We start from the raw sequence: 22,619 nt of genomic DNA on the forward strand, positions 1-22,619 counted from the left end.
CCTTCCATCTTTTGGCCCTTGCTCTTGCCTGTGACTCCATTTCTTCCCACTTCAACACCATGACTTCTTGAGCCCTGCTGTCCTTTCTCCTGTTTCTTTTCCTAACAATATAAGCATACTGTAATATCCAGCGGCTTCTGAAAGTCAACCCTTCATTCCCCCTTTCTTTTCTGTATCACTTCTTTCCTTCATCGGTGAACTCCTTGAACTCACAGATTATAGCAATTGCCTTAAGTTCCCTTCCTCTCAATCCAACATAGATACTCTCCAATTTGACTTTTATTGTGCACCAAGGCGATGCTAACATCAAGGCCTACAATGACCTCTCCGTGTCAAGTCTCAGGGCCTTTGCTCCATACTTGAACTTTGCTGTTTTTATCATGACTGATCATACATTCTTTTTCAAAATCATGCCTTGCCTTTGCAACTCTGTCCTCTCCTCACCATTTAACTATTCTGACTTGAACATGTAACAGATGGGCCACAAGTGGGAAAGAAAGGGAACTGTATTAGACTTCTAAAGCTCTATTAACTAAAAATATGGATCTTTTCTGAAAAAGACCCTGTCATATTGCAATGTGAGTTTCTTAATGTAAACAACAAAGACTTGTTTCTCCATGGCTTCTATAGTTCTGTCATCTTCAGCAAATTTATATTCCACTTCTCTTTTCATATTATTTTTTCAGTTGTGGAGGAGTGGTAAAGGCAGCCAGCAGCATACTATCATCCTGTGCAGGAGTTTTGGGGTTTTTTTTACATGTACAAATAGCTCTAAAGTATCATCTCATGAGACAATATAACAAGGTTGAACTATCATAACCTTTCTATCAGGCTTCTGAAGAAAACAGAATTGAAGGTGCAGGTGAAAAAAAAAAATCACTTCCTTGTAGCGAAGTGAATATTTATAAAACTTTAGTTCCATAAACCACAATGAGTTCATCATTTGGGCCTAGATGATCAGTGAGGTCCTTTAACTTCAGTGTTTTAATTTATTAACTGTAGCTGATTCACAGTTTTGAACTCAGTAAGTAGCACCATAAGCTTCTATAAGTGTTTTGGATGCTGTCAAGACAGTTCAAGTTCTTCCCAACTTTTAAGAATCACTAAGAGAATGTTAATATGAAATATATGAAACAAAAAAGCTCAGAGTCAGAAATATTGTGGCTGTGAGTTTCAAATATTTTTCACAATATTACTTCAGTATTTCTTTGGTATTTTGAACATTATCAGGTTGCAATTAGAAAGATAATATGACCCTTCAAAAAGAAGAAAATTTTATTCCAATTAGTTATTTTACCTGTAATCCTGGAAACACATTTAGGGCAGAAGCTGAAGAAACAAAACTTATCTTTTTTACCCTGGAAGAGAAGACTGACTTACCCTTCTGAACAAATTGGATTCATTCTAATTATTATATAGACATATTTAATCACTTTCATAAAAGTTCTGAAGAGAAACAAAACTCAGCTGCCAGAAAATGGGAGAGATAACATGGAATAGTGTTTTAAAGATTTGCAGTATTTATCATCATATTCAATTTTTTACTTACAAAATCACAAAGTGGCCTTATATTCTAATACATAAGATATTTAGCGTAAATATTGTTTGAACCCTGATTTGGAGCATTTTGACTATATAATATACCATAAAATAAACTGTGAGGAGAAGGAAGGGAGAATGGCACAGGAAGTAAGAAGACAAATAAAATACAATATCCAATAAGATTGTTTTGCATGGTAGAAATAAGTCTGATTTTTAGTTTAAAATGTTGAGTAAGTATCCCATGCTGTGGGAAATACTGTCAAAACATTAATGTGTATCTAGATCTTTCTTAGGCATTAATCACCATAACATGTAGGCACAAGAGTAAAAAATCTTGGAATAGCGTAGAGCCAAATCCTTACTGAGTCCTATTTGTATTTCCCTCATCTCTAGTTTTGCAAATACAAACAACTACTCTTACTTGTGGTGATTGTGTCAGCCTCTTTTCCACTCTTCTTCTGCTTCTGTCCATAGCATTCTTTAAAATGTATTATCTCCCTTCTACTCCCTGGAGCTGATCTACCTGTCACGCTTGTTGCACACAGGAATAAAAATCTGTGTAACGAAACATCTGTTGGTAAAAGAAATGCCTGTTGCAAAAGAAATGGAGAGCTGCTTTTTTGTCCTTGGAAATGCTATCTCCAATGACAGGTAGACTACTAACTCTGGAGGCATATCATAACTGTAAAAATGTAACAACATCCCGAAAGATCTAACTGAAAGCAGTTCTAGTTTTATTTGCTAGTTCAAAGTGGGGTCAACACAGCACTGCAAAATATAAAGAAGTAGTAAGGACTGATTCCCTTAAATGAATATGACTTTCATAACAAGGTTAAAAATGGAGACATCATAACTATCAAGCTGTCACCTGAACAATGTTTTAACTGCACGTTGCTGAAATTTAATAACATGGAAGAAGCAGAATGCAAAAATTAAAAAATGGGCTCTATTTCAGCTCTTCAAAGGGTTATGTAGCACATCTTAGGGTATTTTGTTTCTTTCATTACTCTGCTTGTTTGTATGAGTAAATTTTATTGGCACTCTCCTCAGACACTCTCTGTGAAATTCTGATTTATTTTGATACTAATAAGCTAAACAGTGCTAGAGACATTCCTCTGACTCAGATGCCAAATGGTAAGGCTTAGCCATAACTGTACAGTAAAATGTGTTATCCTTTGGGACAGAATAGCTGCATTCAGGCTGCTTGCTTCTGGTCTGTGCTAAATATTCAGCTGTACCTGGGAATTATTGAGGACAGTAAATTGGCCATCACTGGAATAATTCCAGGAACCATATCAACAATTTAACTGTATAGACAGTTGTATTCTACTGCCTTATAGTACTTAACCTACCAGTATAACTGAAAAACACATGATCATCATCTTGACTGCATTAACCTGATGAAGAGAGAAATGGATTTCAGTGTTGGTCACTGAGCCTGTGGGATGTTTTGATGTGATGGAGGACTGAAGCTTAGGAGCTGCACTGACTGTAATACCCTGACTGCCAGATTCTGAAATGTGATTTTTTTGTCAGCTCTCAATCATTGTCCTTTCATTTGTTTGCCTCTCATGGTGGTTGCAACCATCCCTGAATCTGGCAGAGACTTGAGACATATTTAGCTTGACTTAGTTCTTCATTTGCATATACATTTATTTCCCTTTCATATATGTTATAGTCAAATATACAGTAGATTTTGGGACATTAACTTCTGATTCTCTTGTCAGATAGTAGTAGCAATAAGACCAGCAAAAAAACCCTGTACTTAAACAGCAATAAAGGAGACTGTTTGGATTATTTGTCACAGTCTTATTCTTGTTAAGTTGCTGTGAGTAACTAGTTTTTGACTTTTAAAGGGAAATATATGATACACAAAAAAATCTCAGAAAGGTTATGTTGTTTCCAAATAAAACCAATTCTGAACCTTCAATTCTTGTATGGCATGGACTGTTAGTGAAGCAAATATGGAAAACACAGTGACACACACAACAGAGATAAAGAAAACAAGTTTCTGTGATGTAAAAGACTGCTTAAAACAATTACAATTATAATTTGAATTAACATTTGTTTAATTTCTATGACCTATTGACATTTTTTAATAAAGAACACAATTTGCATAAATATTCTACTTCGGTTTTTCCAGAAAGAGTGCAAGTATTGCCTGGTCTTTCCCATAGCTATCTGGTCTATTTCCCTGAACAGATTAATTAATATTAGAATAGAATAGAATATTTCAGTTGGAAGGGACCTACAACAATCACCTAGTCCAACTGCCTGACCAATTCTGGGCTGACCAAAAGTTAAAGCATGTTATTAAGGGCATTGTCCAAATGCCTCTTAAACACTGACAGGCATGGGGCATTGACCGCCACTCTAGGAAGCCTGTTCCAGTGTTTGACCACCCTCTCGGTAAAGAAATGCTTCCTAATGTCCAGTCTAAACCTCCCCCAGCACAGCTTTGATCCATTCCCATGCTGTCACTGGATACCAGGGGAAGAGATCAGCACCTCTGTCTCCACTTCCCCTCCTCAGGAAGCTGTAGAGAGCAACGAGATTGCCCCTCAGCCTCCTTTTCTCCAAACTAGACAAGCCCAAAGTCCTTAGCCACTCCTCATAGGACATTCCTTCCAGCCCTTTCACCGGCTTTGTTGCCCTCCTCTGGATGCATTTGAGTACCTTAATGTCCTTAAATTGTGGTGCCCAGAACTGCATACAGCACACAAGGTGAGGCTGCACCAACACTGAACACAGCGGGATAATCATCTCTCTTGAGCAGCTGGTTATACCGTGTTTGATGCCCCCTCAGAATCTGGTTTGGCCTTTTGGCTGTCAGGGGACACTGCTGACTCACATTGAGCTTGCTGTTGACCAGCACCCCTAGATTGCTTTCTGCAGGGCTGCTCTCCAGCCACTCCTCTCCCAGTTTATACTTGTGCCTGGCCTCCACCCTAGGTGCAGAATCTGGCATTTGGACATGTTAAATGTCATCCCATTGATGATTGCCCAATGCTCCAATCTATCTAGGTCCCTCTGCAAGGCATCTTGTCCCTCAAGAGAGTCAACAGCACCTCCCAGCTTGGTATCATCAGCAAACTTGCTAATGGTGCATTCACTCCTGCATCCAGATCGTTGATAAATATATTGAACAGAACTGGCTCTAGAATTGAGCCCTGAGGAACATCACTGGTGATTGATTGCCAGCCAGATGTAGCCCCATTCATTACAACTCTTTGAGCTCTGCCTGTCAGCCAGTTCTTCACCCAGCACACCATGAACCCACTCATCTCACAGTCAGACAACTTTTTCAGAAGGATGCTGTGAGGGACACTATTCTCTAGTGTCTCTCTAAAGCCTAGAAAAAGTACACCCACTGCCTTCCCTTCATCCACTAGGCAGGTGACCTTATCATAGAAGGATATAAAAGTAGTTAAACAGGGTTTTCCCTTTGTGAACCCATGTTGACTGTGCCTGATGATTGCATTATTCTTTAAATGCCTTTCAATATTACCCAGTATAATCTTCTCCATAATTTTTCCAGGAACTGAAGTTAGACTAACAGGTCTGTAGTTCCCTGGGTCTTCCCTCACGCCCTTTTTGTAGACTGGAATAATATTGGCTATCTTCCAGTCAGCAGGGACCTCCTCAGACTCCCAAGACCTTTGGTAGATGATTGAGAGAGATCCTGCCATAACATCCACTAGCTGCTTCAGCACTTTGGGATGAATCCCATCAGGCCCCATGGACTTGTGAATATTCAGCTGATACAGCTGGTCCTTTACAATTTCAGTGTCCACAAAAGGAAAGTCATTGTCCCCAGACTTGTGGTCCTTCAACTCAGGGGACCGGGCAGCCCAAGGTCTATTGGTATTATTAAAGACTGAGGCAGAAAAACGCATTGAATGCCTCTGCTTTTTCTTCATCTCTATTAGTCAGATGACCATCTTCAACAAGTATTGGTCCAATGTTTTCTTTAGACCTCCTCTTGCTATTAACATACTTAAAAAACCCCTTCTTGTTACCTGAAACAACACTGGTCAGCTTCAACTCTAATTGAGCTTTGGCCTTTTGTGTCTTCACCCTGCATATATGAACCACAGCTCTGTAATCTTCCTGTGAAATCTGACCTTGCTTCCAGAGATCATACAATTTCTTTTTCCTCCTGAGCTCCATGAGTTCCCTGTTCAGCCAAGCTGGTCTTCTGCCCTGCTTGCTTGACTTATGACACAGTGGCATTGCCTGCTCCTATGCTTCTACAAGGTGGTTCTTAAAGACTGACCAGGTCTCATGGACTCCTAAGCCCTCAGATTCCCAGGGTATGCTGCTAAATAGCTCCCTGAACAGCTTAAAATTTGCTCTCCTGAAGTCCAGGGTAGCAACTCTGCTATTCTTTTTTCTCATTACACTGAAAATGTTAAACTCAACAAAACTCATGATCACTGTGGCCAAGATAGTTACCTATGATCACATCTTCCACGAGTCCTTCTCTATTCACAAACAGCAAGTCTAGGAGGGCATCTTTCCTAGCTGGCTCACGGAATACCTGTGACAAGAAGTTATCTCCTACAAACTTCAAGAATTTCCAAGACCTGCTCATCTCAGCCATATGATATTCCCAGTTAATGTCTAGGAAGTTGAAATCTCCTGTAAGGACAAGGGCTACTGATCCAGAGATTTCTCCTAATTGGATATAGAATAACTCATCAGTGCTTACATCCTGGCTGGGTGATCGATAGTAGGCACCCACTACAACATCTCCTTTGTTTTCCGTCCCCCTAATCCTCACCCAGAGGCTCTCAACCACATCATCACTAACTGTAAGGGCTGTACAATCAAACCTCTCCCTTACATATAGTGCAACACCTCCACCTCGCCTGCCCTGCCTATCCCTCCTGAAGAGCCTTTAGCCCTCCATCCTAGCACTCCAATCATGGGACTCATTCCACCAAGTCTTGCTAATACCAATGATATCGTAGCTCTGGGAGCTGACCAGCGCTTCCAGTTCATCCTATTTATTTCTCTTAATGCTTGCGTTGGTATACAAACATTTCAGATATGCTCCTGAGCCCTCTGTGCTCCCAGAAGCAGTGTAAATGTTCCCACTAGCATTGCCACCCTCAGATGATGCCACGCCAACCCTTGGGTTACCAGCTGCAATCCTGTCGGTATCCCCTTCCTCCATCAATTTTAGTTTAAAGGTCTCTTGATCAGTCCCGTCAGCTTAGGCCCAAAGACATGTTTTCCCCATTGGGCCAGGCTGATCACGTTGATCAAGCCCCAGCATATCTTGTGCCTCAAAGGCTCTTCCATGGTTTAAAAACCCAAAGTTTTGGCAGAGGCACCAGTCCTGGAGCCAGGTATTAATATCCTGGGCTTGCTTGTTTCTTCCAAAGTCTCCCCCCATTACTCGGAGGACTGAGGAAAACACTACCTGTGCTCCCAAAAATTTTTAGCATTCTTCCCAGGGCTCTGAAGTTTCTTTTGAGCGATCTCAGACTTTTTGTTGCAACATCATTAGTACCCATGTGAAAGAGCAGGAATGGAGAGTAGTCTGAAGGTTGTACTTTTCAGTCTTGTGGTGACGTCCCTAATTCAGGCTCCAGTGAGCCAGCAAACTTCCCTGAAAAGAGGGTCTGGTCTGCAAATGGGTGCTTCCATTCCACACAGGAGGGAACCACCAGTGACTATAACTTGCCATTGTTTCTTCTTGGTGCTGGTCTTAATGCAGGTTTTGTTGCGAGGGGTTGGTCTCTGACTTTGGCAAGAATGCTTGTGCAGGTTCCTCTTCTATCTCATTATGCACTTCATCTACTGTACGCAGGGCCTCATACCTATTCTGTAAGGGTACCTTAGAGGGTAAGGAGGGGTTTCTCTTACTGCTCCATGCTGTAACCTTCTTCCACCCCTCCTTATCCCTTGTGATGCTGCCTTCCTCCTGGCTCAAAACAGATCCTGGACCTGCCTTCATAATGGTCACACTGAGTTGACTTGCTTACATCAGAGATGGCAGAGGACAGCTCCATTGATCAATCTCAGACTCTTGAATACTCCTCAATCTGTCCACCTCCTCCTGCGGCTCGGCCACCAAGCAGTGCAGTTCATCAGTCTAGTAACACCTCCCACAGTCTTGCTGGCAATCACTTTCCACCTCTAGGAATATCTCTTCACACATCCCACAGCTGGAAACCTGAGAGGTTGGATGCTTGAACAGGAGCTCCGTCTGTGTGGTTGCATTGGTTCTACCAGGTGCTATAAGCTCAGGAGAAGCAGAGGACACTGCTTTATGCCAGGTGGTTACCATGCTGCCATGGACCTGCCTGCTGGGAAATACATATGCTCTTCCAGTGCAATCAGCCGGGATGAATGTTTTAGCTTCTTTAAATCTCCATTGCTGCTGGGTGCAGGCTCTACCTCTTTCTGTGTTGTCCAATTCGCAGGTCTGGGGTCAGTTGCTCAGGGAACACCCCCTGTTCAGACAATCCTCGACTTGTCCACATGTATCCCTCGTGTGTCCCACCACTGCTTGCTCCTGCTGCTGTTAGTGCCCCACGTGCTGCTCCGGCATCTGTTGCAATCAGCAATAATATTATGATTGAAAATTTTCTACATAGAACAATATAATTCACACTGTTTTTATACATTAGATCATAGATTATTATGAGATTTAAAACGTATAATAAGTATCTTTATATACAAAAGCCTCTTTAAAAGTCTTTTTTTTTCTTTATTTTTTTTCTTATTTAGAGTAAGATTCACTATGAAACTTTCACAGAGTTCACTAAAAAAGTGATCTTGTTAGATCAATAATTTAATCTAAATCTAGACAGTATCCAATTAAAATCCCAGTTCTGTCAAAATATATACCCATCCATCACTTTGTTAGTGCTTATGGGTAAAGGTACTCCAGAGACTTTTTCCAGTACTTCTCTAGACAGTTTGCACCAGCTGTTCATTAGGATTGAGATTTAAGCCTTCTACATTGCATAGGATTTCTTATAGTGTGAGAGACAATACATTGCTCAGGTTATTTTCTCCCTGAAGACATGTATTTCCTGACTTTTCTAAATTGAGTGTTACTGACTATCTAGCATCAGTCAAATACCGTAAACAAAAAGACTTTTAATTAACCTGACCTGACTCTTAGTTTTAAAGGATGAAAGAAAGCATGATTTACATTAGTAGACACTTTTTAATCAACTTCAGTTATGCTGATAATCATTTTTTTTATTTTTGCTGCAGTCAAAGACAAAATGTATTGGATGTTAGAGATGGTAAAAGGGGTTATTTAGTAAGAAGAAGCAGCTGTGAAGTGCGAAAAAAGTCATTATGCTAATTCAATTAATTAAAACCAGTATGCAAGTACACATCATTAACCATGACCAAATTATGTTGGCAGTAGTTTCATTCAGTTTTTTGACTCATATATCCAGCAAAATCAGCTACTACAAAGAAAATAATTTCTATGACTTAAATACACAGAAGAATAGGTGCAGTCGCAGAGGCTGTTTCAGCATTTATGAAAACAACAGAGAAATACATGAAGGTTTCAACAATGAAGTTATTTGCACATTAAATTTTTCTTTAGTCATAGTAAGTTGTGATACAAACCATAGAAAATCAATTATGCTCAGGGGAGGGAAAGAAATTAGTGGGATGAGATGCCAGTAAAGTCTTTTGAATAGAAAAATCGAGTTAGCAATTATTAGAAAAACCAAGAGGAATTAAACCAGAAATAATCAAACTAAAGAAAGTATTTAAAAAAAAAATGCAAGTCCATCATCATGATAAATAATGGTAAATAAAACCTTTATAGATTATATGCTGTGTGGTGAAAATTGAAAAAAGAGTTTCAGAAAACTCTTCTATAATATCAATAATATAAGGAATTCAGAAATGGATATTGCTTAATCTTTTAGTATATGAGCATTTATGATTATGTTTCTGTCTTAATGAAATTGGATCTGTGAGTGAATTTCTTTGTGAATGTATCAGCAGAATAAATATCCAGATGCAAAAAGTTATTTCAGCTAATTTTAGCTAACAAAAGCAAACTATCTAAATTTAAATTTAGGCTGGAAATTAAAAAAAAAAAAAAAAAAAAAAATTCAGCGACCAGAAAACTGAGGCTATGAAGCAGTTTCCTAAATGGTATAGTGGATGTAAACTACTACATTCACTTTAGGATTTCATTTGTGGAGATTATGAATAGGTAACATGTTACAGTTGATTTTGCTAGCAAGCCAATAATTTTATTATTACATTCCATTCTAAATGGGTTTAATGGGTTTGGGTTTTATCTGTGGGTTTCATTTTGGTAGAAAAAAATATTTTGTTAGTAATACAGAAGTTATGAAACTCCTTTCAAAACATTCCAAAAGAGTAACTTCATACATTAAAATTTACAATAAAAAGGAAGAAAAGCACAAGGCACCATTGATAGTTACATACACCAATATTTAGGCATACAAGGCATCAAAACGTCAAACACATTTTTACTGAACTTTCATTTAAAGAAAGGCACTCAACAGCTATTACAGAGACTCTTCTGTTCATATTAAATATGATGCAAGTGTGCTGGTTTTGGCTGAGATAGAGTTAATTTTCTCCATAGTAGCTAGCATGGGGTTATGTTTTGGATTTGTGCTGAAAACAGTGTTGATAATTCAGGGATGTTTTAGTTATTGCTGAGCAGAACCTACACAGAGTCAAGGCCTTTTTTTCCTTCTCACACCACCCCACCAGTGAGTAGGCTGGGGGTGCATAAGAAGTTGGGAGGGGACACAGCTGGGACAGCTGACCCCAACTGACCAAAGGGATATTTCACACCACATGACGTCGAGCTTCCTTCTTGAGAAGGAAGGGGGGGACGTTCAGAGTGAAGACGTTTGTCTTCCCAAGTAACCGTTACACATCATGGAGCCCTGCTTTCCTGGAGATGGCTGAACACCTGCCTGCCGATGGGAAGTAGCGAATGAATTCCTTGCTTGGCTTTGCTTGCGTGTCCGGCTTTTGCTTTACCTATTAAACTGTCTTCATCTCAACCCATGAGTTTTCTCACTTTTACATTTCTGATTCTCTCCCCCATCTCACCATGGGGGAGTGAGCAACTGGCTGTGTGGTGCTTAGTTGCCGGCTGGCGTTAAACCACTGCAGCAAGATTCATCTATTATGAATTTATATCCTTTAAATTCCATTTTAATATGAAGAGCTCAATAACGTTAGTAATTAATTTAGAAGCGTTAATTGAAGTGTTTATTTATTAAAGTGCCTATTTGGGCTTAGAAAGTGTATTAACCCACTTTTGCAGTTCTCTTCACTAACGCAAAGGCTCTTCCAAAAATTGTTTCAAGTTTTTTCTCCCTAATTCCAATCAACCCTTGAATCTAGGACTTAATTAGATTTTTATTATTATTATTTAAAAGTTTTTCATAAATTAAACTGTTTCTTGGTCAAACACAAGTTTCATATTCTTTTCAGATAATGTCTGTTTTCCTCTCTAGAGAGCTTTAAGAAGCAGAAGAGGGAAGAATTTAAAGTAAATTACTCAGTAATTCATTGTGTAAATACAGTACCCTGATTTTTCCAAGTGTTGCCTTCAATAACAGTTCTCAAAGAATGTATTAAGGCCATATGCCTGATATATTTTCCTTATATCTTAAAACTGCATGAGTTTGTGATTTGGAACAAGCCAAAAAAAAGTTTATTTTTAAAGCATTTTAGTGTTTTATATTTTTTACAAACTGGTTATAACTAGCTTTTAGCAGCTATGTATCCAAGAGGAAACATTGAGAAACATATTTATATTTAACATGATATTTTATGGTAAGAAAGTGATTTGACCTTTTAGGATGGTATTAAAAAAGATTGGATCCAGTCTGAATTCCTCACCAAATCACCTATGAAGACAAGTTCTCACATCTAAAAAATATTGCTAATTTATTTTGGATTATTTTATTTCATTTGTCCACACCTCAGACAGACATTTTAAGATTATATAGATTTGATTAACTTGGTATTTCATATCTGTAAAGAAAAGAAAAGGAAAATATATTTGCAAAGACTATGAATGAAAGTATGCAGAAATAATTTTTATATATATGTGAGATAAATACCACTGTTTACTATTTGTTCTAGGTCCATCTGATTAAAAGTGACAGGAATCTTTTAAATAATGCAAATTTAATTTATAACCTTGAAAGTCAGTATGTTCCTGTGCCTATAACATGCAGTTCTTCCTTCTTTTTCCTCATATTGTGTTAAGTGATTAAATGAATAAAAATGAGTACACACATTATATTAAGCATTTAAATTAAAAACCTTCCTCTATAGTTTATACAAATTATAAATACCATCTTTAATTTGCTGTGCTTTTGCTGCATTTTGCAAACAGAGCTGTAATATGCTTCTGCAATGAAAGAAGAAAGAAGAAACTAATTTATATGTGAAGTAAATCTCCTCTGGTACTTTATAATTAATAGAGACAATGATTTAAAGAAAAAAAAATCCCAAAGAAACCAAACTAAACAAACAAACAAACAAACAAACCCCAATACCCACAAAACCCACAAACTGCCAAGAAATGTAACCAGATCCTTTACGTTTATTCGCAAATAACTTTCCAAAAAGATCTCAAAAGGTTAAAATTTTGTAGGTATCCTCTGGTGGGTGTACGGATCAGTATCATTTGTTCTTTTATCTTAAAATTTCTCTTGCTTTTGTCAGCCATTTCTTGAACCTTGTTGCTTGTTTTCATTTAGGAGAAAAATAAAGTGTTTGTCTTTTTTTATTCTCATTTAAAAAATCTGAAAGTTATCACAACCTCCTGCTATTCTACAACAAATATTACAATAATCTTCTAGAAGAAAAAAACTTATCTTAGAAAATCTCTATAGTGATTTCAAGATTGCCCATAACATTTGGCCCAAACGTTGTTTTAAAAAAAAGCAAAGGGTTTGATAAACAATAAAGCTTTTAACCCATCTGGACATAAAAAACATTTATGGTACATAATTAAAACAGATTTTAAAGATTCATGGCTGACTAATGAATATGTGTGTATTATTTCGGTTTTATGTCTCACCACGATATTTGGTGACTGACCTTAAGATACTGCTGTTCATTTAAATCCTCAATAAATCTGTAATGAAAAACTTGCATCTTGGACCTGGACTTTGTTCAATATTCCAATGTAAAAAAACCCAAGCAAACAAACAAAAAACCTCCCAAAGTTTTACAAACCATGGCAATGGCTATTATGGCAATAGCTATAATGTTTAAGTGTTTAAATATGTACTTAACCCATTTTAAATAAAGAAGAACAAGGATATTATTCACTTCAACAAACAAATTAATTTCAACATAAAACTACTAATAGGATTAATTGTTGTTTGTGCTTTCAAGTGCCTAAAGCTGAATATTATTTATTCTTATAGGACTGAGAGAAACTTTGATGAAAAAAATATTGAAGTTCTGATCCTCTATGTTGGTTAAATAAATGTGGAGAAGCTTTCTTTTAATTCCTGCTGAATCTGTAAAAATGAATTAAAAATCTATAATCATTTTGAGAATTTTATATTGGATTAGCTCTAGATGGAGGATGAATCTATACTATTGTCTTAGCTCAGATCAGGCATGTGCTTTTCAAGAAATTGTTCCATACATCCCCACATACCATGCTTTGGACTCAAAATCTGGCTCATAAGGATGTTTCTGTTTACTAATCTCATGTAATTGGATTAATATAAAACTTACATTCCTTCTAGAAAGCAGAACCTGAAATCCCAGTTAGCTCTTCTCAGAAAGCCAGGTCTTCTCTTGGTAGTTTGTCTGTTTGACTCAAATCATGTTTCAAGAAACTAGATTATTTTACAAAAATAACCATAAAAGAAAACGTTGTGCTTCTTGTAACTCTGATTATGATAAGATGTCTCTCATGAAAAGTCATTTGGAAGTGTGAATACTCATAAAAAGTGTATTTGGAAGTAACACTACCAACAGAGCAGTGTAGAAATGTATTCCTTGTTCAGGAATATATCGAAGATATCTAGCAGTTGTTAGTTCACATGAAAATCAGCTAAAAGTGAAATATGGGGAAGTTTAAAAAAGGAAGAGATTTTTCTGTTGTAATAGCAAAAAATACATTTGTATAGAATAATTCATTTTAATTAGCTTAAATTTGTTGTTAGCTTAAATTTGTTGTTAGTTTAAATGTGTAAACTAAACTTCCAAATGTTTGCATTTAAGATAACATTAAATATGTGTCTGATTTTCAGAAGTGAATAGATGACCTTGATGTCAGTGTTCTCCTAAATTAAGTACATGAAATTGAGAATAAAATAAAATACAGACATAGTTTATATATATAAATGTGTCACTCTGCAGAAACATTTGATGTAGTGCTATTTGGAGTATTTTGCCAGAATTAATAAATCCGGTATGACAGTGACTATATTGAGTTTTAAAGTGAACAATTCTATAAGTGATGTACCTGGGAGACTTGTTAGCTGATGAGGATGTTTTAATGAGCTACTTCTGGATCACACTTGCATCCAAGGTACTTTAAAGCACTTCCTGAAGTTTTGAGTGAAAGTCACCTAGGACAGGGTCATTGTATGGGGTTTGCATGGCAAGGTTTTGGTAGCAGGGGGACTACAGCGGTGGATTCTGTGAGAAGCTGCTAGAAGCTTCCCCTATGTCCGATAGAGCCAATGCCAGCCATCTCCAAGATGGTAGTGCTGCTGGCCAAGACTGAGCCAATCAGCGATGGTGGTAACACCTCTGGGATAACATATTTAAGAAGTGGGACAAAAAACTGTGCAACAGCAATTACAGCTGAAGAAAGGAGTGAGAATATGTGAGAGAAACAACTCTGCAGACACCAAAGTGAAGAAGGAGGGGAAAGAGGTGCTCCAGGTGCTGGAGCAGAGATTCCCCTGCAACCTGTGGTGAAGACCATGAGGCAGACTGTCCCCCTGCAGCCCAAGCAAGTCCACGGTGGAGCAGATATCCACCTGCAGCCTGTGGAAGACCCCATGCCAGAGCAGGTGGGTGCGCCCAAAAGAGGCTGTGACTCTGTGGGAAGCTGATGACGGAGCAGGCTCCTGGCAGGACCTGTGGACCCATGGGGAGAGGACCCCATGCTGGAACAGGTTTGCTGGTAGGATTTGTGACCCCCACGGGGGACCCATGGCTGGAGCAGTCTGTTCCTGAAGGACTGCACCCTGTGGAAGAGACCTATGCTGGAGCAGTTTGTGAAGAACTGTAGCCTGTGGGAAGGACTCACATTGGAGAAGTTCATGGAAGGCTGTCTCCCGTGCAAGGGACACCACACTGGAGCAGGGGAAGAGTGTGAGGAGTCCTCCGCCTGGGGAGGAAGGAGTGGCCAAAACAATGTGTGATGAACTCACCACAACCCCCATTTCCAATCCTGCTGTGCCACTGTGGGGGAGAAGGTAGAGAAATCGGGAGTAAAGTTAAGCCCGGGAAGAAGGGAGGGGTGGGGGGAAGGTGTTTGAAGATTTAGTTTTTATTTTCTCACTACATTACTCTAATTTGATTTGTAATAAATTAAACTAATTTCCCCAAGTTGAGTCTGTTTTGCCCATGGCAGTAATTGTTGAGTGATGTCTCCCTGTCCTCATCTCAGCCCACGAGCCTTTTGTTATATTTTCTCTCCCCTGACCAGCTGAGGAGGGGAGTGATAGAGCAGCTTTGGTGGACACCTGGCGTCCAGCCAGGGTCAACCCACCACAGTCACACTCCAGCCCTTTTATTTCAACTGGACATGGTGCAGAAAAAACAATAAAAAATTATGGTGCCAGAACAAAAGTAGAAATGAGAAACTCTGAATGTGCTGAAGGTCACTTGGAGAAGGTGAGGAATCCCTGATTCTTGCCCTTGCTCCTGATACTGCGTATGATTTTTTTTCCAGTGCCTACCTAGTGTCCTATTTATTTTGTGGCTAATCTTACAAGTTAGTTGGAGCATGCACTTTAGCATTGACGTATTCGTTGCAGAAGGGCATCAAAATTGAAAACGATGGAAAAGGTGGATTAACATCTTTGTGTTGCCTTTAAGACTCTATCTGTTACACAGACGCTGAAAACTAGAGGTCTTATGGTTATGTGTTCTTTGTTATCCACCGTCCATCCCAATACACTTCCCCTAGAAAAAAACCCTTTCTTTCCTCTCTTCTCCCTCTGATTATGTTGGCTTCTGGATACCTTCCTTGTTTCCCACTTTATTTTTTCTGATTACATCACTTCAGTGATCATGTTCAGCTCTTGAGAATATATCCTAGTTATTTCAGCTTGTTTAGTTTCCACATTTGTCTTCCTAATCCTTTTGTTTGTTGTTGCTTTCTTTTGCTTTTCTAACTTCTTCCCATTCCCCTACACATGAAAACCATCCTGTGTTCAAGTTCCTCTTTGGACCAGACCCCTTCTGGATAATGTCTGTGCATCTTACCTTCACTCCTTCTCTCTTAACTTGATAAGGTTAAGTTCTCTTTAACTGAGATATATGCTTTTCATAACTTCTCTTGAAACCATAGGTAATTAGATACTCAGTTACCTGGAATCTTTTGTCAAAACTGAATGTCTATCAAAATAAGTATATTAATTATCCTGCATTTTATAGCCCTTCTGTAGAAAAATCAGTGGACAAAATACTAGATCTACTTACCAATATGTTCCTATTGATCAAAAGCTGTCTTCAGGAAAATCCGATTCATTATTAAATTTGGGATTCCTCTTCAATAAGGTTTCCAAAATGCCAGAATTCCATATTAATATTAACATCAACTTGACACAATCATCCTAGCCAATTTCAATGTGAATTTTCTATGGAAAATTGTTTGTCTGCATTCTTAGTTGCCAATATAATTAAAACTTCAAGTATACCAGGAAGACATAGCTCAGAGCAGAGGAAATTGATTCCTAAAATAAAACCAAAGGTCTTTGTATTCTATGTATCATTGATAATGCTTAAGTAAATTTACTGTCAGAAGCACAAAAAAATGTGAGTCGGGATGCTAACTTCCTTAAAAAAAGCTCCATTATCTATGGGGTTTTAACCTAGAAAATGCAGATGAGTAAATAAAATTAGATTCCTTCTTTTTCAAATTACATATTGATTTATTATGTCACATTTAAAACAAACAAACAATCAATCAATCAAACAAACAAATATTACAGAATTTATTGCAAGACTATAGAGGAAAAAAACATATATATATACACACACACACACACACACACACACCCCGTTACTGAGAGGGACACAGCAAATTTCTATAAAATGCTACTAGCAGGTTCCAAATATTCCTTCTGTTCCCTGTTGATAAAACAAAACTCTTAAGTCACAAAGCTCTAGTAGTGATTTTTCACCTTTTAATAAAGTGGAACAAAGAAGCTTTCAGACTAGAGGAACAAAGCAACAAAGAGCTACAGAGACATTAGAAACACAGCATTTTAAAATGAGATTTCATGCCCAGAAAAACCCTTCATTTTGGTTTGTTTTCTTGACAGATTCTTTTTGGTCATAAAAAGGAAGTATGTCAGAATAAAACAAAAAATATATAATTTTTTTTATTTTTATTTTTCTCCCTCAAGCTCTAAATATACTATTGCAAGCAGTATTAGAGAATACAGACTTAACCTACTCTGTTTGAAATGAGGCTGAATAGAAGTAAATAGAATAATCTCCACTAATGTGTTTGTAGCAATTGCTTGAAATTGAAGATAACATCAGAGAAAAAGACACAATCCCTGAAAATCCTCATATGCTATAATATGAGGCTCAGTCTTTAGAACCCCATTAAGGGACTGAACTGTATTTTTCAGAACAGCATCCCTGCCTCTTACCTGCTTTGTGATCCCATACCATAGACACACAGGGTGAGTAGATCTGTGAGCTTTTCAAATATCTCCCATGGCACACAGTTTAGGGATCAGGAGAGAGTTGTCAGGCAGTAGTTCCTTTGTGTCAACCTTATAAACAATTGTGCCACAGCCAACTGGTACAAGCACACATACATCATGGGACTGGATTCCCATCACCATCACCTGTCCTGTTGTATAGATCAAGATTCCAGGTTTTTGAAGAGGTCTAATATACATACGTACATGTATAAGTACAAGTGTTTGAATATGCATATGAATAATTGACGACAAATATAAAGGTAGTGCTAATTTGTACCTATCAACAGTCTGAAATAGGAAGAGAATACCATTAAAACTTCTTAGGAACTTCCCAGTATTTTCTAGTGGAATTTTCCTTTTGCACGCTCTGAATTAGTCAGATATTCCTCTCTTGGAGTGGAGCTGGGAGAAACTGAAATATATCCTCAAAACAGGAGAGCTTTCTTTTTTTTTTCCTAAGATTGGTTTCAATTTGCTATGATTCTATACTTCACATATGTAACTAAAGATTGTAGGCAGACGTATTTGTATAAAACACTGCATCCTTGCTTCTGAATTGTCTCTCTGCATTTATTAAAATACGAAGCAATATTAAAGGTTATTATTACTCCATGTGTTGAATGTGAAAAGACCTGGCACAAGAAAATTCTCTGAAACAAAGATTTCCCCTTATGAGTATTTTTCCCTAAATAAACATAAATAAAAACTCAAAAATAAGGATTTTGTCTCTAAACACACTGAATTTTGAAACATTGTTGCTATCACGACTCTCTATGATTTATCTAGATGTTATGCTAAACACTTTCACATTTTGAAGTGTATGGTGAATTTTTCATAAAGACACTATACTGTTCTATAATCTCCTGGATTGTCACGTAATAAAAATAGAAAAATGTAATCTCTGCAGTAGTTAACTTAAGCAACAGATTTTAGGGATTCATGGGAAGTTTACATGATTCTCCTTTTTCACAGAAACTCAATGAAATGAGAAAAAGCAGCCAACCATGTTAAGAGGACTATCTTATGCCAGTAAACAGTGTTACATAACATTAGCCTAGAGCTATGTGAACTTCAAAATATAGATGCATGCATTGAGCTTTCTAAGACATTTGCAAAGAAGTTTAAGTTTCTCAAATGTAAAAGCTTCTACTATTGCCTGACAGTGAAAATGTCTTTTTTTTTTTTTTTTTTTTTTTTTTTTTTGGCAGGAAACAGAAGTTTGATATAAGTTCCAAGCTTGGTATATTGAAATAATACCACCTAATAAAACTTTGCCTTTACTTTTATATGTATTTCTATGGACTACAAGATAACTTGCATATTTAAGGATTTTTTTATGTCCTTGAAAAAAGAAAGCAAGCATGAGACATTTATTTGTAAATGTAGTTCTTGGAAAATAATATACAAATTAATTTAGAAAGGGAAGAAGAATGGAGAGGGAAAAGTAATTCTTTTTAACAGAACATTTAAAAAATGTGAAGAAGGAACATGGGGAATTCTCAGTGTTTGTGATAAACAAAGACACAAAGGAAGAAAAAAGTAGGTGATGTCTATTACTGTTTTTTTCTCATAAATATCCTTATTCAGTCTTGGAAGAAAAGAACTTTCTTATAATTCCTTATCATTGACTTATGAAAAACTAAAATAAACAAGTTATCCATTAATTTGAAAATATACTTATCAGTGTTACAGATAATATACACAAAGACAAAATGTTGCTTCTCTGTTTCTTCCCTCACACTGGTAACTTTGGAAATGCTTTTTTTTAACTCCATCTTGAAGGCATTTATTTAGATCATTAAGACTAGAAGGTACACAATAAAAATAGAGTGTTGTAGAGAGACAGAAGAAAGAAATACTGTTGTATTTCTGAGATAAAGAATAATATTAAATGTACTGCTAAGCCTAATTTCTGCAGTTCTTCTTTTAAAATACTTTACGTTATTTGAATCAATCTCATATGTATGTAAGGAGAGAAACTAAATTTTATTGCAATGAGTACTTTATAAAATATAACAATATACCTGTAGTAAAATTATATGGTAAAAAGGTAGCCAATCGGTTACACATATATCATCAAAAGAATCAAATTTTGAACATGATAATAATAAAATAATTTTACATTTTTTCAGAATTTCAAGTTCATCCAGCAAATGTAGCATATAGCTATAGCCGATTCAAACTCATTTAAGAATTCCTCATATATTTTGAGTTTTACTGTCTATTCCTCTATCAATACAGTTTTTCTTACCAGTCTTTATAAAGCACACATTCATGACAAGTTACTGTACTTCTTTCTAGGCTTCAGATTTCTATTAGATCTAACAACTATGCTAACAATCTGTTAGAAACTGACCTAACTTACTTTTCTTGCTGTTTTTTTACTTTCAGCCTCAGGCTCTCAAGGAAGTTCCCGTTTACTATTTTAAGAGCAAGGCTTAAATGTTTCATTTTTAATTAGCTTATCTCTGATGACTCTCCAGCTGTTGAATTTGTTTTTATTTATATATCTGTATTTCCCTCATGATTTTATTGCAAATTGCTTCAGGGTATTGATATATTATTGACTCATAATGCTGCCTGGAACTGTACAGAATGTTAAAATCTCTTCAAGAGACCAGAAGCTAGGGCTGAACTTTAACTATTACTCATATCCTGAATAAAGTTGTTTTATACAACTTCTGGACATATTGATGTCTCCTTTCACCTTCATTATAGAGGCTCATAAGCTGCATCACAGTGTTGATTGAGGCTTCTGCAATGTATAGTCAAATATTTTATTGAAAACAAACTTTATTGGTCTGGAACATTGAGTGGATATTAAGAAGAAAATCACTATTCATTGAAAAACTAGTGTTTTATTTATCCCTTTGCTTTTTGTAACTTTTAAAAACAAACATTCTAACAATCATTTTTCAAAATACATGTGAAAATTTTCCACATCTATTAACAAAAAATTAACCTAAACCATCAGGAGTGTAGCAGACATCAGGAGTTTTGTCTTCAATGACCACAAAAGTAAATAATTCCTGAAGAAGAAATATGACATTAAAAAATCCAAACACAGAAATCTTTTCCAAAATAGATTCACTGACCTCATATTGTCACCTATGAGGTGGTATTTCTCAATATCAGTCTACCTAATGCATCTCTCTTTAGGACAAAAAAATATAGAATTTCCTGTTCTGTTTTCTCTGACTAACAACACAGAAAGCTGAAACAGAAGGAAGAAGATGGCAAACATTTTAAGTTATTCATCTTTTTTTCCAGTGGTTTTGACCTGGTCATGGAAGTGATTCTGTACGGATTTATAAAGTTTTTAAAAACAGCTCTCTAAGAATTATCCGTGTATGAGTGATGAGGAGAGATGTTTGTTTGGATTCTCAGATCAAAACTGAGAATTTTGTTTACTCAGAGTAAACAAAAGTAATCAAGGAAAAAGAAGGACTTGTCTGTTAAAAGCACTTGTAAAAGAAGAAAATAGCTTAGACAATTATGGAATACTGGAGTTTGGCATTCCATTAATTAATTCAGTTGTTGTTATTGAAAAAAAGCATGCCTTTCTTCTGGAAGAGGTAGAACAGGACAGGTTTCCTTCCTTAATGTAAAATTTTGTAATGGAAATGCTCAAATTCACCCGCATTACTGCTTGCAATGAAAATTTAATCTCTGTTCTGCATTTTGTAAAAATACAGCTTTGCTTTATGAATATAGTCCCCAAAATTATGTTATTACAATGGCAAAAAAACCCAGCATGGAACAACAGCAATCTGCTGTCAAATACAATAGCTGCAATGACAGTATTGCCTTTATCAACATCATCATATCATCTTTTTATTGTATCTTGTATATTTTTTCTTCCTTAAGTTTATCTAGAGATACAATTATGTTGGTTAGAGTGACAGAGAAATCAAAATAAAAATGGGCCATAAGATATAGTTCACACATATTCCTGAAAAGCAGTCATTGGCTTGCAACACTATGCATGTGGGAACTTAATTAAAAGAGTTTGCTTGGAGCTGGAATTTCTTTAATTGCTTTCTCAGCAGAACTACAAGATTGAATTCATCACAATAGGTATAATTTATGCAGAGATTGAAAGCACGGTAGGGTAACTGGTATTCTTTCCTTTCTTTAGTTTCTTGCTTGCTTTTTTATTCAAATATTGAGAGGACTACAACCGAATTCCCACTGCTAGAAAGAATGAAAATAAGAGAAGCTGGAATGTCCTCAGGAAAAATATTTTATATATATTATCTCTCTCTCTCTCAAAAACATAATATACATATATAATATTCATATATTCAAATGTAAAACATTTCTATTTAATTTTACTCTAATAAAACAGGTCAATTAGTTACCCTCCTGACCTTTAAAGATCACCTAGTCCAACTCCCCTGCTGCAGGCAGGGACATGTTTCACTAGATCAGGTTGCTCAAAGGCTCGTCCAACCTGACTTTGAACACTTCCAGGGATGGGGCATCCACAACCTCTCTGGACAACTTGTTCCAGTGTCTCACCACCCTCATCCCAAAAAATTTCTTCCTTATCTCCAATTTAAATCTACCCTCTTTCAGTTTAAAACCATTACCCCTTGTCCCGTTACTACAGGACCTGGTAAAAAGTCTCTCTCCATCTTTCTTAAAAGACCCCTTAAGTATTGAAAGGGAACAATAAGGTCACATTCTGTTAATTGAGATGCATAAGAAAATTGTCAGTACTTATCTTATAGACAGCATGGTAGCACTCATTTCTGAGCCAGATAAGGCATGATAGGATTCACATTGTCTCTTTGAACATGCTTCCTACCTCCATTCAGATCCTGGACAGTACTGGTTGAACCCCCTGTATGCTAAGACCTTCTCACCAAACGTTGAAAGGGACGCATTAGATACATGTAACTTTAAAATATACTATCAGGAGTGAAGAATAAAAGCTAAAGGGTACTCTAACCGACTGAAACAGCAAAAGAATTCTAGGAAGAGAAAATGTAGCTAGTCACCTGGAAAAATTTTAGGTAGCCAGGGAAAACCATCTCTTCTACACATCTAAGTATGCACACACTCTAAGAAATTCTTGAGCATTTGCAATGCGGTCAAATGGCCAAAACTCCATACTATTACTATTACTGCAAGACAAATTACTTTCTGAGGTCAGAA

The sequence above is a fragment of the Platalea leucorodia genome, assembly GCF_965183815.1.
Source record: "Platalea leucorodia genome assembly, chromosome: 2".
Classification (NCBI taxonomy): Eukaryota; Metazoa; Chordata; class Aves; order Pelecaniformes; family Threskiornithidae; genus Platalea; species Platalea leucorodia.